At 38.2% G+C, this 20,388-nt stretch overlaps 1 protein-coding gene across 2 annotated transcripts in view; it reads left to right on the top strand.

Annotated features, from left to right (window-relative positions):
* Positions 1–1,467: 1,467 nt before the first annotated feature.
* LOC106083275 (serine-rich adhesin for platelets) overlaps positions 1,468–20,388 on the top strand; it is a 111,353-nt gene continuing 92,432 nt past the window's right edge. For both annotated transcript variants that reach the window (XM_059362774.1, XM_013246190.2), the window contains exon 1: positions 1,468–1,586. The gene's annotated coding sequence lies outside the window, so the exon portion shown is untranslated. The remainder of the gene's footprint in view (positions 1,587–20,388) is intronic.

Raw genomic sequence — 20,388 nt, forward strand, 5'->3', positions numbered from 1 at the left:
TATGCCATATGCAAGACCCTTTCGTCGCTTCTCCATAACTCGTCGGATCCTTACCTCTTCGAAGTATTATAACATCGTGTGCGTAGCAGACGGGTTCAAATCCCTCCTCAGTCAGCATCCGCAAAAGGTCATTTATGGTGGTCATAAAATGCCCCTCTGTGGCTTGCCCTGTGTCACTTTCTCACTTATATTTATGTCATGAGACACACAATTTATCCACCTGTTCCTTAGCATATGGTTTATACAGTCTCTAAGGACCGGGTTCACTCGGTACTGGTCTAAGGATTGGATCAGTGTGTATGTCATATAAATTTCTCCATACTTAGATTTTCTTCTTCAAGCTTACTTTTAAGTATTTAGAGTGCACAACAAGCCGATTACTGGCTAAGGTGTATGTCCATAGTGGCATGAGGCGGATAGATATCGGTACCCTCTTTTCAACCTAACCTAATAATATCGCTTAAGCGGCTAGCCGTTCGGTCCCGCCCAAAAAAAGAGGTCCCTTATCATTGAGCTACAACTTGCATCAGACAGCACTCATTGCTATGAAAGAAGTATTCGCGCTGTTCGTTAATGGAATTTTCATGGGCAAATTTGTATTTTGCTATTCAATTGTCAACCTAGCTTAAGAGAAACTTTTTGTCCAAGTTTTTATATTTCCTAGGATTCCATGCAGGATATTTGTCCGGCTGTAGACTATTAAGTAAAATGCTTCTATTCAAAGAATGACATAGCAAAGAATAGCACAAAAGTTAGGCAAATGTGTGGTGTTGATAAAGCACTACACCGGCTACTCGGATCGCGATTTCTGGTCCACCAAGCAAGTGTCGTGCAATGGATCCAGGTGTTTTACAAACCCACAGCAAGGGGATAGGATATCAAACACACATCTGAATTAGGAACATAGGCGTTTAAGTGTACCTGCCCTTCAGCGCAATGAGAAACGAGATAAAACTTATTTTTCCTGTTCTACTCCATATCCCTTTTTGTGCAGCTTTAACATAAAAAGAGCACATCTCTGCAACATTTAATATACTGTTATTTTATTCTTTCTTGGGCAACTTGAACATTATAAGAGCACATCTCTGCTATTTGATATACAACAACAACTTTTCTCTTATTTTTCCTACAGAATGAGAACAACTCTAACATTCCAGTGTTATGCTGAGAGATGGTCCATTACATTAACAGTTCTTTCACTGCCATCAGCTGATTTTCCTTAGTTTACATTGACATACTTTTTGAAAACAATAACAAAAAGCAGCGCCAACGAGAGCAGTAGGCTAAAATAAGGATGGGAGGGCAATAACAACAATAACACAAATACCAACAAATGAGCATCTTTTATTTAACAGCCACAACAACAAGTTGAATGGTGAAGACAACATTTAAAAAGTGATTTCAATTGAATGGCGTAAAATGTAATCCTCTAACAGGATGAAGATTTAGTTGCGATTTTGCCGGTGTGCTGTGGACAACATAACGCGGACTATCTCTAATGCCAAATGTGTGGTGTGGAGTAAGGATAAAAAAAAATATCAAAACCCTCCTAAAAAGAAAGAGATCACATATAATCAAAAGTTATTGTAATGATGAAAATGATAATTAACATTAAAAATGTTGAATTGCTTTTTGAGGAATAAAAAAAGTTTCCACAATTATGACTACGAAAGTTAAAAGCATAAATCAAAAATAAAACAAAAATAAATCAAAAAATTATAATAGTAATAAATTTAATCGAAACCCATTCAAACTGTGTGAATGATATTTTGAGTGAAGTATGTGAACAACCATAATAAAGAGCCCATAAAAGAGTTGGCAAATCTATTCGGAGGTGATGAGCAGAATAATGATAATGATGATGATGATGACACGTATCAATAACCATTAAAAGAAACTATCACTAAGGATGTTAACTTTGAATTAACAAGAGTGGGAGATGAAGGCTTGTAAAAACATTTAAAATAATATGAAATTTTTAAAAATGCTACATTTAAAATCTTTATAAGCAAACAATGTACAGTAAACAATTAAACAATCAAGTTTCTACTCAAAGTTTTCATTTTCTAGTGGAAATTAATTGAATATTTTTAGGTTTGCAATGATATGAAGTCCATCATATGACCATTTTTACACAGTTTATAATATTGCAGTTCAATGTGGCTAAAAGTATTTCAATGGATTGTTCTTTTCCAAGAGAAATACATCATTGTGTGATTATGAATGTGATTAACTTTAAGTATGAACAAAAAATTTTAAGTTCATAATTCTTAAACTCCGTTCAGTGATTATTGGTATGATTGTCTTTAAATTAAAAAAAAAAAACTAAAATTTCGCAATACAAAATGAAAACGGCGGTTTACTTTATTGAATATGAACTGTTAATGGTTTGAAAAACTAATGATTACAAGTTTCTTAGCTAAGATCTTTGAAGTCAGAGCCTTTAATGTATTTGCGAACTTGCTAGAGTTGATGCTTGTATTGTATTTCAGTAAAAATCCAACAAAGCCATGAAAACATATCAATGAAATAAAACATGTATGTAATACCTAGCCAAAAAACCCACTATTTATCCAATATAACAATTTTAGTACAAAGCGGATTTCATGATAGTAATTAAGAACAGTTTTTGTTTCTTTGCAAGTTTTTCGTGACGAAATAATCATACAAGTTAAGTATATCAAGTACTAGCCGAGCTGGGCCCGCTCCGCTGCGCCTTCTTTAACTCTCTAAAATCTTTTTAGGGTGGGGACACTTCGCCCTGAATGCGGATATCGAATTCGTGCCATTGTACCCTACGACGCTGAACGCGTTCGAATACTGGCGAGAACATCGGACAAAACGGTGTTTATCCCCTCTTAATGCTGGCTACATTTGCGAGGTACAATGCCATTCATGGTCATTTGAAAAATTTTCCCCAAGGAGGTGTCGCACTGCAGGACGCCATTCGGACTCGGCTATAAAAAAAGGTCCCTTATCATTGAGTTTAAACTTGTACCAGAAAGCACTCATTGATGTAAGAGAAGTTTGCCCCTGCTCGATTCCTGGTGTTTTTAAAAATTAGGGTAATGAGAAGTGCTTTTTAGGGGAGGGATGGCACCTCAGACATTTCCACTCAAATATGGATATCAAATTCATGCTGCACTTCCAAATCTCTATAATTTGGGCCCCATATTGCCATGACCGGTAAATATGAACCGTTTGGAGGGTGTTTTGGGCTGGGGCGGCCACCGGCACTTTGTACTGAAAATAGATATAAAATTCGTTCTTTATTCCCAACGGATATGAAATGAAGTTCAGTTTAGGGGGTGCCTTAGGGCGTACCCCAAAACACTTGGTTCCAAAATTGGATATCAAATTCGTTTTCTACTCTCTAATGCCTTTCATTTGAGTCCCATATTGTCATAATGGGTCATATAACCCATTTAACGTATCTTTAGGAGAAAAAGCGAAAAAACGAAAATTACATATTCCATCCGCACAAGTCACTTCCAGAATGACCCAACCTAAAAATAATCTATATCTCGGAAACTGTGAGTGCTATGTAGACAAAACGAGAATGGAATTGTAGATATTATTATTGGCTTTCAAATGAATCAATCCTATTTCAAATCGGTTAAGCCGTTTCCGAAAAAAACGAAAATTACCTATTTCATCCGCACAAGTCATTTCCAGAATGACCCAACCTAAAAATAATCTATATCTCGGGAACGGTGAGTACTAGGTAGACAAAACCAGTATGGAATTGTAGATATTATTATTGGCTTTCAAACGAATCAATCCGATTGCAAATCGGTTAAGTCGTTTTCGAGAAAAACGAATGGGTCATATAACCCATTTGACGTATCTTTAGGAGGAAAAGCGCCATCAAGACTTGAATGCAAATTTTAATGTCATATTCGCAATCTACTTCCTAATACCTTTCATTTGAGTCCCATATAGCCATGGTCGGCTAATATACCCATTTGGGGGTGGGCGACCTCCCATTACTTGGACCTAATGCTTTATGCCATATTTGTAATCTACTGCCTAATACTTTTCATTTGAGTGGCATATTGACATGAACTTCGAATATATCTTTTTAGAGAAGTTTGGGCTTTGGGGGCCCGCTGGGTACTTGGACTTAAATTTTATTACCATATTCATTTTCTGGTCTCTAATACCTTTCATTTGATACCCTAATTGTGCCCATCGGACCACTTGCGGATATGGGTGCCGTTTTTTGGGGTAGGGGGGAGGGTCCGCCACCACCCAATATCTAAAAATTATACAGCGTATGTTTCCTTTCAGACAAACGTATACAATCTATGAAAATATAAAGAAAATCGGTTCTGCCAAGTATTATGTAGTCATAATGGGTCTAATGGCGTTTTTGAGGGGTGGCGTGACCCCCTATACTTCGATCTGATTTTGTATGCCAGATTCGAAATCTACTCCCGAATACCTTTAATTTAAGCCCCATTTTGAAATGAACGTCCAATATGTTTTTTTTGGTTGGAGGGGGGCCAATGGGTACTTAAACTAAAATTTTAATACCATATTCGTATTCTACTCTCCAATACCTTTTATTTGATACCTATATTGTCCCGATCGGTTCACTTTTGATTTTGGGTTGTGTTTTTGGCATAAGGGGGGAGGGTCCCTTCCGATACCGAAAAATTATATAGCCTATGTTGCCTTCCAGACTAACCTACACAATATGCGAAAATTTCAAGAAAATCGGTTGGTCGGTCGGGTGTCCCCCCAGGTGCTTGGAGAGAATGAATCAACTCTTTTGTAGTAAACTGTATTCCAGGAAAGAGAGGGTGCACAAACCGAAAGAAATTTTGATCAAATGAGATTAAATTCTCGGCAATAAGGTGAATGAGCTTAAATTTATCATCCACTGTTCTTCAAATACTTTTCAACTAGTCTTGGAACATATGTCCGAGCTTTGTCAAAATGTAAGACTGAGTTATCGTTTATGGTCGAAACATTTGTTGTACTTTAATTGGCTATGACAAAACATTTGTTCCACTAGCCGAACGTAGAATAGCGTTCCAAGCGCCTCGATTTTCTGCGCTCATTCTAAAATCTCTGACACCAAGTTTCGAAGTGTCTCCCACCACTTGATCTTTCCATCGGGCTTTTGGTCTTCCCAGTTTGCGGAGCTTCTTCATCCATTCTGACAACGTGACCTAGCCAACTAAACATCCTCATCATTACTCCGGAACGAAGGGTGGATTTTGGTTTGTTCCCTAATGATCGTCTGACCCTATTTCAACAACTTGCAATACTAAATATCCTTCTAAACCCACCAAATACAGATCACTATTCCGGCGCCAAGGGTGGATTTGGCGAAATATTTGAATATTGCTACAATCAGCAAACAACATGACGCAGCTGACCAGGCCGTGCAGCCGACCAGGCGGAGTAGTAGCCGAAGCTAAATCGGAACGGGGACGGAGTTAAATCGGAACGGGAGCCGGAGCTAAATCGGAACGGCCCAGTTTTCAATAGAATGGGAGCGGAGTTCTCACAATTCGATGCGGTACGGTTTCCAATCTCAATCCCGCTCCGCTCCCCTTCATGCTCCCACTTAGCTTCGCTCGGGATTCTTGATAGCTTATCCACTGTCATTTGAATTGAAAATATATTGTTTATACCCTACATCGAGGAAAGTGGGTATATAAATTTTATCATTCCATTAGCAACACATCAAAATATTAATTTCCGAGCCTATGAAGTGTGTATATTCTAGGTCCTTGTAAAAATCTAAGGCGATCTAGCCATGCCATCCGTCCGTCTGTCTGTTGAAATCACGGCACGATATTTAGCTCAAACTTTGCAAAGATTCTTTTTTTCTTCATAAGCAAGTTCAGTTCGAAAATGGGCTTTATCGGACTATACTATCTTGATATAGCCCCCATATAAACCATCTCCCGATTTAGGATCTTAGGCTCATAAAAGCTGTATGATTTGGCTACAAGTTTGTACAAAAATGTGTGCTAAGATCCACGATATCTGTGCCAAATATAATCCAGATCGGCAGCCCCCATATAGACCGATCACCCGATTTGATCCTAGGCTCAATAAAGCCATATTTATTGCGTGATTTCCCTGTAATTTGGCACAATTTCTTGTGTTCAGCCCTTCGAAGTCCGTGTTGAGTATGCTTTAGATCAGACACTATTCGGCTATAACCCCCATATAGACCGATCTCCCGATTGAAGGTCTTCTTCCATAAATAGCGTATTTATACCGAAGAAACATTTTTATGCAGATCGAAACATTTTTGGATATAGCTGCTATATGTATACAAAGATTTTGAAGAAATTTTGAACAGCTAGTTTGGTCCAGACCGGAACATACTTCTAAAGGGAGATTTTTTTGCTATTATCTTTTTGATAACACTAGTTTAAACAGCTCACGCACGTTTTGTGTTTTGTTTCACTGTCAAACATCTTCAGTTTGGTCTACAATTTAACCATGAATCGTCTTACAAACGAACAACGCTTGCAAATTATTGAATTTTATTATCAAAATGAGTGTTCCGTAACAAAGTTCATCGCGCGCTTCTTCCATTGAGCGACGAAGCTCATTTTTTGCTCAATGGGTATGTAAATAAGCAGAATTGACGATTTTGGGCATTGCAAGAGCTACCAATGCATCCCAAAAAAAAATCACAGTTTGGTGCGGTTTATGGGCTGGTGGCATCATTGGACCGTACTTCTTCAAAGATGATGCAAATTGTAACGTAACAGATGATATCCAACTTTTTTTGCCCAAAATGCAATAGCTTGACTAGTATGACATGTGGTTTCAACAAGACGGTGACACGTGTCACACAGCACGGATAGCAATGGACTTATTAAGAGGCGAGTTCGGTGAATATTTTGTTTCACGTTCGGCACCGGCTTATTGGCCGCCTAGATCGTGCGATTTAACGCCTTTAGACTATTTTTTGTGGGGTTATGCTTAAGCTCGTGTTTAAACAGATAAGATCAATTGAAGCATTGGAAGACAGCATTGTAGCATTTATTCGTGAGATACCGGCCGAAATATAGGAAAGTGTATGCCAAAATTAGACTAAGCGGAAGAACCATTTGAGGCGCAGTCACGGCCAACATTTGCATGAAATAATCTTCTAACATTATATGGATCGTACTGTCGATTCAAATAAATATGCATGCATTTATTGAATTTTATTATTATTATTATACCCACCACCGAAGGATGGGGGTATATTCATTTTGTCATTCCGTTTGCAACACATCGAAATATCTATTTCCGACCCTATAAAGTATATATATTCTTGATCAGCGTAAAAATCTAAGACGATCTAGACATGTCCGTCCGTCTGTCTGTTGAAATCACGCTACAGTCTTTAAAAATAGAGATATTGAGCTGAAACTTTGCACAGATTCATTTTTTGTCCATAAGCAGGTTAAGTTCGAAGATGGGCTATATCGGACTATATCTTGATATAGCCCCCATATAGACCGATCCGCCGATTTAGGGTATTATTCCCATAAAAGACACATTTATTATCCGATTTTGCTGAAATTTGGGACCGTGAGTTGTGTTAGGCCCTTCGACATCCTTCGTCAATTTGGCTTAGATCCGTCCAGATTTGGATATAGCTGCCATATAGACCGATCTGCCGATTTAGGGTCTTGGGCCCATAAAGGCCACATTTATTATCCGATTTAGCTGAAATTTTAGACTGTGAGTTGTGTTAGGCCCTCCGACATTCTTTGTTAATTTGACCCAGATCAGTCCAGATTTGGATATAGCTGCCATATAGACCGATCCTCCGATTTAAGGTGTCAGGCCCATAAAAGCCACATTTATTATCCGATTTGGCTGAAATTTGGGACAGTAAATTGTGTAAGGCCCATTGACATCCTCCGTCAATTTGGCTCAGATCGGTCCAGATTTGGATATAGCTGCCATATAGACCGATCTTCCGATTTATGGTGTTAGGCCCATAAAAGCCACATTTATTATCCGATTTTGCTGAAATTCGGGACAATGAGTTGTGTTATCCCCTTCGACGTACTTCTTCAATTTCATCCAGATCGGTTCAGATTTGGATATAGCTGTCATATAGATCGATTTCTTGATTTATGGTTTTGGGCCCGTAAAATGCTCATTTATTGTCCGATTTCGCCGAAATTTGGGACAGTGCTTTGTATTAGGCTCTTCGACATTTTTATGCAACTTGACGCAAATCAGTCCAGATTTGAATATAGCTGCCATGTAGAGCGATATCTCTATTTAAAGTCTTGGACCCATAAAATTCGCATTAATATAATCCGATTTCACTGAAGTTTGACACAGTGTCTGACATTAGGCTTTTCGACATCCGCGTCGTATATAGTTCAGATCGGTTTATTATATACTTATTAGTATTTCGTCCAAATCGGAACCTATATTGATATAACTGATATGGGACATAAGGTATGAAATTTTCACCGAATTTTGGTGAAAGGTGGTTTACATATATACTCGTGGTGGTGGGTATTCAAAGTTCGGCCCGGCCGAACTTAACGCCTTTTTACTTGTTTTTTTTTGAAAAACTTTCCTATAGCACATAAAAAATCACTTTTTAAATAGCTGCTATAGGTTCAGAATTGTGATTTCTTCTCCGGATTTTAACGAAATGTTGTTTATATACTTGTATACCCGAGGTGATGGGCATCTGAAGTTCGGGCCGGTCGAATTTAATACCTTTTTACTTTTTTAAAATTATATAGTCGGCTCTGCCCGACTTTTGCCTTTCCTTATTGATTTTTTCTTGGTTTGGACAGTCAGAACATTATCCTAAATGTGGTTATCAAATTCTTACTGCAATCTCATTGACCTTTTGAATACCATACAGTTCAGTCGGCCAACATGTATGTCGGTCTCTCACACCCTTGCCAAAGCCATTTTCTTTGAGTCCCATATTGTCGCGATATACAAATTCTATTGAAGGGCTTGGTCACTTACATTAATATCAGATTCACAGTCTATTGTTGAAGACCACTCATTCAAGTTCCATACTAGCTAGTAGATTTCTCCGTATCGGTATCGGTATATCGGTTTTGGAATTTTCGGGGGTGAGCTGGTGCCCAAGGACCAGATTTTTTATATGAAATTTTTTATTTACTTCTAAATACCTTTTATTTGGAACCCTTTTTGTTCCAATCGGTAAATATATCCGTTTGGAGATTTTTGGGGTGTGGGGTGGCCCCCAGATAACTTAGGCTAAAATTTTATAACAGTTTTGTACCGAATCTTCCAAATAATTTTCAATTGACACCCATATTACCGCAATAGATCATTTTTGAACGTCTTTTGGGGGTGGGCGGACCTTCGATACCTGTGGTCAAATGTAAATATCAATTTCGTATTCTACTCTTAAATATCTTTCTTTAGATACCCATACCATCGCAATCGGTGAACATGTCCTTTTGGGGGGTTTTCGGGTGTTGCGTCCTCTCTGGTTATTTGACCTCAAAGTTTTATAAAAATTTTATGTCTTTAGCATACCATTAGAGAGCATACAACATTTTGCTTAAATCGGTGCATCTCCTTCGGATATCAAACGCTACCATCTGTGAAAATTTCCTGAAAATCGGTTCAGCTGTTTATGAATCTATACGAAACAAACAAATATAGCACAACATTTTCGATATACCCCACTGCGGTACAGTGGTAATATTATACCCACCATCGAAGGGTGGGGGTATATTGATGTTGTCATTGCGTTTGCAACACATCGCAGTATCCATTTCCGACTTTATTAAGTATATATATTCTGGATCGTCTTAAAAATCTAAGACGATCTTGCCATGTCCGTCTGTTTGTTGAAATCACGCTACAGTCTTTAGAAATAGAGATATTGGGGTGAAACTTTGCACAGATTCTTTTTTTTTTGTCCCTAGGTAGGTCAATTTCGAAGATGGGCGATATCGGATTATATCGTGATATAGCTCCCATATAGATCGGTCTGCCGATTTAAGGTCTTAGGCCGACAAAAGCCACATTTATTATCCGATATTGCTGAAATTTAGGACAGCGAGTTGTATAAAGGCACTTGACATCCATCCACAATTTGGTTCAGATCGGTCCACATTTGAATATAGCTGCCATATAGTCTTGGCGCATTTATTGTCTGACTTCGCAGACGTTTGGGTTAAGTCCTTCGACATCCTTTTGATACCCACCACCGAAGGATGGGGGTATATTTATTTTGTCATTTCGTTTGCAACACATCGAAATATCCATTTCCGACCCTATAAAGTATATATATTCTTGATCAGCGTAAAAATCTAAGACGATCTAGACATGTCCGTCCGTCTGTCTGTTGAAATCACGCAACAGTCTTTAAAAATATAGATATTGAGCTGAAACTTTGCACATATTCTTTTTTTGTCCATAAGCAGGTTAAGTTCGAAGATGGGCTATAACGGACCATATCTTGATATAGCCCCCATATAGACCGATCGGCCGATTTAGGGTCTTAGGCCCATAAAAGCCACATTTATTTATATATTCGATTTATATTATCCGATTTCACTGAAATTTGAGACAGCGAGTTGTGTTAGGCCCTTCGACATCCTTCGTCCATATTTGGATATAGCTGCCATATAGACCGATCCTCCGATTTTAGGTTTTAGGCCCATAAAAGCCACATTTATTATCCGATTTTGCCGAAATTGGGGACAGTGAGTTGTTTTAGGCTCTACGATATCTTTCTTTAATTTGGCCCTGATCGGATCAGATTTGGATATAGCTGCTATATAGACCAATTTAACAATTTAAGGTTTTGGGCCCTTAAAAGACGCATTTATAAGCCGATTTCGCTGAAATTTGACACAATGACTTATGTTAGGCTTTTCGACATCCGCGTCGTATATGGTTCAGATCGGTTTATTTTTATTTATAGCTACTGCACTTATTAGTATTTGGTCCAAATCGGAACATATTTCGATATAACTGCTATGGGACATAAAGTATGAAATTTTCACCGAATTTTGATGAAAGGTGGTTTACGTATATAAACGAGGTGGTGAGTATCCAAAGTTCGGCCCGGCCGAACTTAACGCCTTTTTCTTGTTGAAATAGACCCGGTTCGGTCCAGATTTGGATCACCATTTAAAATCTTTTAAAAGGCGCATTTATTATTCGATTTCGTTGAAATTTGACACAGTGACTTATGTTAGGCTTTTCGACAATCGTGTGGATATAGCTGTAATATTCTAGAAAATTGAACAGTGACTTGTATTTATTAGACCACACAATATCAGTGCCGAATTTGTTCCAAATAGGACCATATTTCGATATATTGGGTTGCCCAAAAAGTAATTGCGGATTTTTTAAAAGAAAGTAAATGCATTTTTAATAAAACTTAGAATGAACTTTAATCAAATATATAATTGCCATTTTGTTCGATAACCTTTTGCCATCTTCCTGGCAAATTTAGTATTCCACGCTCATAGAACTTCTGGCCTTTATCTGCAAAAAACTAAACCAAGTGCGATTTTATAGCCTCATCATTGCCGAAAGTTTTACCATTTAAGGAGTTCTGCAAAGATCGAAACAAATGGTAGTCTGATGGTGCAAGGTCAGGGCTATATGGTGGATGCATCAAAAGTTCCCAGCCAAGCTCACTCAGTTTTTGGCGAGTGACCAAAGATGTGTGCGGTCTAGCGTTGTCCTGGTGGAATATGACACCTTTACGATTGACCAATTCTGGTCGCTTCTCCTTGATGGCTGTATTCAGTTTGTCCAATTGTTGACAGTAAACATCCGAATTAATCGTTTGGTTCCTTGGAAGCAGCTCAAAATATACCACACCCTTCCAATCCCACCAAACAGGCAGCATAACCTTCTTTTGGTGGATATCAGCCTTTGAAGTGGTTTGAGCTGGTTTACCATGCTTGGATCATGATCGTTTTCGACTAACGTTGTTGTAAACAATCCATTTTTCATCTCCAGTTATGATTCGTTTTAAAAACGGATCGAATTCATTGCGTTTAAGGTGCATATCGCAAGCGTTGATTCGGTCTGTTAAATGAATTTCTTTCAATACATGTGGTACCCAAATATCAAGCTTTTTCACCAGTCCAAGACTTTTTATGTGATAATGAACGGTTGATTTTGGTATATTTAACTTCTCTCCTATCTCATGCTCAGTTACATGACGATCCAATTCGATTAATGCTTTGATTTGGTCATCATCAACTTCATTTGGCCGACCTGAAAAATCTCCAGAACGGAATTTGCGAAACCAATTTAGACACTGTCTTCCTTTTAAGGCTTTATCACCATACACATCTCGTCACTTTTTAGCAACCTGCTCCGCGTTTTTTCCTTTACGGAAATAATAAAGTAAAATATGACGAAAATGCTCCAAACAAACAAATGTAAACAAAATTTCTCGCACTTTTTTCTAAAGCATGCTTAAAGTAACAGCTGATAACTGACAGTTGAAAGAATGCAATTACAGAGTCACAAGCCGTTGAAAAAATTTGTCAACGCCGACTATATGAAAAATCCGCAATTACTTTTTGGGCAATGGGTTCACGCCATTTCAATTATGCTATTTCCCACCGGATTATGATGAAAGGTGATTTATATATATACCCGAGGAGGTTGGTATGCAAAGTTCGGCCCGGCCAAACTTTATGCCCTTTTACTAGTTTTTATATGATATCGAATATTCGTATATAAACATTATTATGGTGATTGCAAAAACTGCACAGTTTGCACTTTAACATACACCGTATATTCAATTAAAATAATGGATGTTTACCCTCCAAAAGACCATCGCGAGTTTTGTTTTTCCCAAAAGTATCTTCGCAAGACGTTGAAATAAGGGCCGGAAGAGGTCCTGGCGTTACTGGCAATCCGAGCGAGCTTCGAAATTGGCTTTCGTTGGGACCTAGCTATGTGCTATAGTTGCTAAACAAATAATTCTATATGGTGTGTTGGACTGGTGGATGGCGCTTTAAAAATCCATCTACAAATTAATACTCAGCCAGATTTGAAGAATGGATTATTGAGCATCGCTTTGAGCATTCAATGAAAGGTCTGAGATTATGTGGCCAAAATAAAACTAAGAGATTTCTTTTGTTTTACTGTCTATGGAGTTTCACTAATAATGCCCGTTATGACATTTAATTGTCTAATTGGATAACATAGTGATAGAAGAAAAAGATGAAGAGGAATACGACACTGGTAATATAAATAGATTTTCTATGTGTTAATGTTTATTTGAAGACTTGTCCGACTAATATTCGCTATTAGGTTGTATTACGTTTTTTGAAGCGATCACCATACGGATGGATAGGTGGCACATTTATTTCATCAAGACAACGAAATATCTATATCCGACCCTACAAAGAATATAGACATATACTATTGGTCCGTACAAAATTTTAAGGCGATTTAACAATGCTTGTATGTCTGTCTGTCCGTCCTTTCTTGGTTTGGTCGGTCATATGTTGTAATCACGCTAAAACCTTTAAAAACTGAGATATTGATCTGAAAGTGGGCAGAGATCAAAGTTCATTTCTTGAAAAGGCCAAATCGTAACATGTTTGATTATATTGGGTTGCTCAAAAAGTAATTGCGGATTTTTTAAAAGAAAGTAAATGCATTTTTAATAAAACTTAGAATGAACTTTAATCAAATATACTTTTGTTACACTTTTTTTCTAAAGCAAACTAAAAGTAACAGCTGATAACTGACATAATGCAATTACAGAGTCACAAGCTGTGAAAAAATTTGTCAACGCCGACTATATGAAAAATCCGCAATTACTTTTTAGGCAACCCATTAGCTGGGATCTGGGTCTTTACCCCATAAAAGGAGAATTTCTTACCTGAATTTGCTGAAATCAGAAACAAAGAGAGTTATTAGAGTGGCATTCTAACATTGAATTGAAAAAAACCCCAGATATCTGTACCTTATATATACTACTATACTTATACCTTCTAGAGTATTTTGCAGCATATTTAGATGTAGATGCTAATAATAATAAATAAATTACCAATTTTTTCCCTGATATCGCTTAGAATAGTGTATCATATATGGATATGGCTACTATATAAACCGCCCTGGGGCCACCGTAGCGCGGAAGTTAGCATGTACTCGGCTTTAAACAGGAGTCCACTCATCATTGAGCTTAAAATTTGAATCGGCCTGCACTCAGTGATATGTAAGAAATTTGTCCCATTTCCTTAATAGAATGTCCATGGCCAAATTTGAATTGCATATAAACCGCGCACAATTCGATTGTAGTTAATCGATTTCGCTGGATTTTGCAACAGTGAGTTGTATTAGAACCCTCAATGTAGGTGTTGTAGGACTGTACATCAGTAAGGGGGTAGGGTAGAAAACTTAAATGTCCTATATACTTCAGAAGCATAAACTTTAAGTTACATGAAAATTTCATCAAAGTCGATTTGTTAAATTCAAATACCATTTTTTATAACCGCGACCATAGGATGGTCATTCCGTCTGTAACCCCTCGTAATTTTCATCAGCGACCCCATAAATTGTATATATTCCAAATCATCTTGACATTTTTATTCGATATACCAATATCCGTCCCTCCGTCCATCTGTCCGTCCTTCCATCTGTCCGTCCTTCCATCTGTCCGTCCTTCCATCTGTCCGTCCTTCCATCTGTCCGTCCTTCCATCTGTCCGTCCTTCCATCTGTCCGTCCTTCCATCTGTCCGTCCTTCCATCTGTCCGTCTGCGCATTTGTCCGTTCGTGCATCTGTCCGTCCGTCCATCTGTCCGTTCGTCCATCTGTCTGCCTATCTGTGGAACTCACGATAGTACTCAAACGCGTAGAGCAAGCGGCCTTAAAATTTTGCACAGGTACCTCTGATTGATGTAGGTCTTTGGGGATAGAAAATGGGTAATATCACTTCAATTCCGTGGCAGCCGGTTGTACTTACCGGATTGACCATATGGAATCATTCATCGGCCAGGGTTTCGCCTCAGTTACAACACACTGGTACAACAACAACATCGCTTCAGATTTGCAATTATTATACGATTGGGCTGAAGTTTTGCATATAATGTTCCATTACGACTTCCAATTATCGCGCTTGGTATAGTCCAAATCGGTCTATAGGCTGGTATGCAAAATTTCTCACATTTCATTAAGGAATACTGGTAAACTTCTCATATATCAATGAGTGCTGTTTAAGCTCTATGATAAAAGACCTCCACTTAAAAGCCGACTCCAAACGGGGAACAATGATGCCCCGGTGAACAAAAATGAAAAATTGAAAATAAACAAGTAAAAGCGTGCTAAGTTCGGCCGGGCCGAATATTATATACCCTCCACCATGGATCGCATTTGTCGAATTCTTTTTCCGGCATCTCTTCTTAGGCAAACAAAGGATATAAGAAAAGATTTGCTCTGCTATTAGAGCGATAGCAAGATATGGTCCGGAGACCTGTGTAAAATGTCAGTCAATTCAAATAAGAATTGCGCCCTTTGGGAGCTCAAAGACTAAAATAGTGAGATTGATTTATATGGGAGCTGTATCGGGCTATAGACCAATTAAGACAATAATAAACACGTATGTTGACGGTCATGAGAGAATCCGTCGTACAAAATTTCAGGCAAAACGGATAATAATTGCGACCTCTAGAGGCTCAAGTAGTCAAAATCCCAGATCGGTTTATATGGCAGCTATATCAGGTTATGAACCGACTTGTACTTTATTTGACATAGTTGTTGAAAGTAACAATAAAAAACATCTTGCGAAATTTCAGCCAAATTGGATAAGAATTGCGCCCTCTAGAGGCTCGAGAAGTCAAGACCCAAGATCGGTTTATATGACAGCTATATGAGGTTATGGACCGATTTGAACCATACTTGGCACAGTTATTGGATATCGTAACAAAACACGTCGTGTTAAAATTAAGTCAAATCGGATAAGAATTGCGCACTCTAGAGGCTCAAGAAGTCAAGACCCAAGATCGGTTTATATGGCAGCTATATCAGGTTATGGACCGATTTGAACCATACTTGGCACAGTTGTTGGATATAATAATAAAACACGACGTGCGAAATTTCATTCTGATCGGATAAGAATTGCGCACGCTAGAGGCTCAAGAAGTCAAGACCCAAGATCGGTTTATATGGCAGCTATATCAGGTTATGGACCGATTTGAATTATACTTGGCGCAGTTGTTGGACATCATAACAAAACACGTCGTGCAAAATTTCATTCCAATCGGATAAGAATTGCGACCTCAAGAGGCTCAAAAAGTCAAGACCTAAGATCGGTTTATATGACAGCTATATCAGGTTATGGGCCGATTTGGACCATACTTGGCACGGTTGTTGGATATCATAACAAAATACTACGTGCAAAATTTCATTCCAATCAGATAAGAATTGCGCACTCTAGAGGCTCAAGAAGTCAAGAACCAAAATCGGTTTATATGGCAACTATATCAAAACATGGACCGATATGGCCCATTTACAATACCAACCGACCTACACTAATAAAAAGTATTTGTGCAAAATTTCAAGCGGCTAGCTTTACTCCTTCGAAAGTTAACGTGTTTTCGACAGACAGACGGACGGACGGGCGTGGCTAGATCGACATGAAATGTCGCGACGATCAACAATATGTATACTGTGTGGGGTCTCAGACGAATATTTTGAGTAGTTACAAACAGAATAACGAAAATAGTATACCCCACATCCTATGGTGGAGGGTATAAACATGAAAATATTATGAAATTGATTCTTCTGAAAATGGATACAAATTTAATTAAGTTGTAGGGCATGATTTTATTCGACATACCAAACTTCAAAGTTTTACAAACGGAATGACTGGATTAGTATACCCCCTTCCGTTGGTGGTGTTAATAAAAAAAAAACAAAAAGAAGAATTTTAAAAAAGTATAATATTTCAGATCCCCCTTCAACTAATCGGTGTTTTCGTACGAAAATTTTTAAAAAAGTTAATGCAAATATAATAATTCCCAAATATTAAAATTTTTAAATCCTACGCCACCACTGAGGTACAAGGTATTATAACTTAGTGCATTTGTTTGTAATACCCAGATGGAAGATAGATGGACAAAATATATATGGATGTTTTTTTTTTTTGATTGGGGTGCCAAAATAGAATAATTATCTGATTCTTACTCAGTGTTCCGTTATGATTGCCAACGATTACAATTATCGTGAGGAGTACCGTCGAAATCGGTGTATAGTCCTATATATTGGGTTGCCCAAAAAGTAATTGCGGATTTTTCATATAGTCGGCGTTGACAAATTTTTTCACAGCTTGTGACTCTGTAATTGCATTCTTTCTTCTGTCAGTTATCAGCTATTACTTTTAGTTTTCTTTAGAAAAAAACGTGCAAAAAAAGAATATTTGACTAAAGTTAATTCTAAGTTTTATTAAAAATGCATTTACTTTCTTTTAAAAAATCCGCAATTACTTTTTGGGCAACCCAATAGATCAAATATAAACCGATCTCCTGGTTTGAAATCTTGAGCCCCTTGCGGCTTGCAAATGTTATCCGATCGGGCTGAAATTTTGTACACAATATTCTGTTTCGACTTCCGGTAATCGAATCGTGACAAGTACTGTCCAAATCGGTACATAGTCCGCTTTAGCTTGAGAACCCAGGGACTGAATTCTATTTCTAAGGTCACGAACAGTTTTGGAGTGTAAGAAGGAGATTTACGCCTTCTATGAGGACGGCCCGATCTGCATTGTTTGGGTGTCGGTCCATAGCGGAGCAAGGGGGACTGTCGTCAATAAACTTGGTTAACCCGAAGCAATCCGGCTCGACGCAGTCCCAGTTAAGGGCGTCGGCGGCGAACGCTTATGTAACGCTATAGAACAGCGAAACGGTCGGTTAAACTACGAAAATCCTATTGAGGGATTTGGATCGTGAAAAGACTAGGCTATTACTAAAAGGCTGTAAGAAGGATGTCAGAATAGTTTTCGGTATCATAACAAGACGTATGAGACTCTCAGCTCGGTGACGATCTTAAGAACGTATTTAAAAGCTCCACGATCGTATTTTTCAAAATTTCTTTGCACTAATCGGTACGGGACTTTTTTATAACCTCCACCACAAGATGGGGGGTATACTAATTTCGTCATTCTGTTTGTAACTACTCGATATATTCGTCTGAGACCCCATAAAGTATATATATTCTTGATCGTCGTGAAATTTTATGTCGATCTAGCCATGTCCGTCCGTCTGTCCGTCCGTCCGTCCGTCCGTCTGTCTGTCGAAAGCACGCTAACTTTCGAAGGAGTAAAGCTAGCCGCTTGAAATTTTGCACAAATACTTCTTATAAGAGTAGGTCAGTTAGTATTGTAAATGGGCCATTTCGGTCCATGTTTTGATATAGCTGCCATATAAACCGATCTTGGGTCTTGACTTCTTCAGCCTCTAGAGTGCGCAATTCTTACCCGATTTGGATGAAATTTTGCACGACGTGTTTTGTAATGATATCCAATAACTATGCCAAGTGTGGTTCATATCGGTCCATAACCTGATACAGCTGCCATATAAACCGATCTTGGGTCTTGAATTCTTGAGCCTCTAGAGTGCGCAATTCCAATCCGATTGAAATGAAATTTTGCATGACGTGTTTTGTTATGATATCCAATAACTGTGCCAAGTATGGTCCAAATCGGTTCATAACCTGCTATAGCTGTCATATAAACCGATCTAGGGGCTTGACTTCTTGAGCTTCTAGAGTGCGCAATTCTTATCTGACTGGGATGAAATTTTGCTCGACGTGTTTTGTAATGATATCCAATAACTATGCCAAGTGTGGTTCATATCGGTCCATAACCTGATACAGCTGCCATATAAACCGATCTTGGGTCTTGACTTCTTAAGCCTCTAGAGTGCGCAATTCTTATCCGATTCGAATGAAATTTTGCACGACGTGTTTTGTTATGATATCCAATAACTATGCCAAGTGCGGTTCAAATCGGTCCATAACCTGATATAGCTGCCATATAAACCGATCTTGGGTCTTGAATTCTTGAGCCTCTAGAGTGCGCAATTCCAATCCGATTGAAATGAAATATTGCACGACGTGTTTTGTTATGATATCCAATAACTATGCCAAGTGCAGTTCAAATCGGTCCATAACCTGATATAGCTGCCATATAAACCGATCTTGGGTCTTGACTTCTTGAGCCTCTAGAGTGCGCAATTCCTATCCGATTGGGGTACTTGGGCCGAACTTATCACGCTTTTACTTGTTTTTTTTTTTGTCAAATTGTGCGGAATTCACCGAGAACAAAACTTTTTTAGGCAACGTGTTCATGTGGGTCACATGACGATCTTGCATTATAAGTTAAAGCAGGGCAGCAATGTTCTCTGATTTGGATCACCCTACTGAATTCGATCTTGAGCGAGCATCGGTCACGACTGAATTCATCAAATCAGTGCTTAAGGTTGGTGCTTTAGCGCCATACAAAGGTTTAAGTTCATCAATGTACTCTTGACGCGATAAACTACGCCAACAATGGTCGTACGTCAAAATATTCTAAGTACGATTATGCTACAAAATCACTTAGTGTTGCCTAGGCCAAAAACTTATATTGAAGTCCTCGTTGTTGCGTGCTGTAACTGTTCAATAAGTTTAATCAGAATATCGGTATACATGGAGCTAAGCCGGCATGTAGATTTAATCGGACCACAATTTAAAAAAAAATTTAAACCCAACGCAGAGCTCAACATTTCAGCCAAGTGGAATAAAAATTGTCCCTTCTAGTTTAGGATTTGGATTCACATTGGGAATCAGGTTTAAGACCTATTTAGACCATAATTTGCACATATAGCATTTCCTTTAAAGCTCAAGAAGTTTCATCGACAGATCGGCATATACGGGTAAAATGTCTATAGTAGCAGTTATAGCAGAGCTTTAGCTGCAAAATAGAGCATATATGGACGGAATTGCCACCCAAAAGCCCAGATAATCATTTTTGGATATTTGCTTTTTTTGCCATTACACCCTAATGTAAACCTTTAAAACAATTTATTTTTGTATTTAAAATGGAAAAATGTAAAACCTGTAGAAAATCTCTCTCTCTCTGTTGATTTAAAATGATTCTCCAGACAAATGCGAATCGTAATCCTGGTAACTAAAAAAGGCTTACCGAAATGCCACTTGAATATTAATGCTGTGTTGTGGTTTGCCATAAACTGTAAAATGTCTCCCCAAATATCAACAACTACAACAAAACAACCTATGACTGTTTTTACTTCACTGGGAGATTGAGTGAGTGAGGTTGTATGTGAGTCTGTATTTATTAATCTGAAGGATAACAAAAACCAAAGTGACATTAGTGGCATCATCGTCATCATCATCATCGCTGTGCTCTTCATCCTTG

This window comes from Stomoxys calcitrans, chromosome 2 (genome assembly GCF_963082655.1).
Source record: "Stomoxys calcitrans chromosome 2, idStoCalc2.1, whole genome shotgun sequence".
Lineage (NCBI taxonomy): Eukaryota > Metazoa > Arthropoda > Insecta > Diptera > Muscidae > Stomoxys > Stomoxys calcitrans.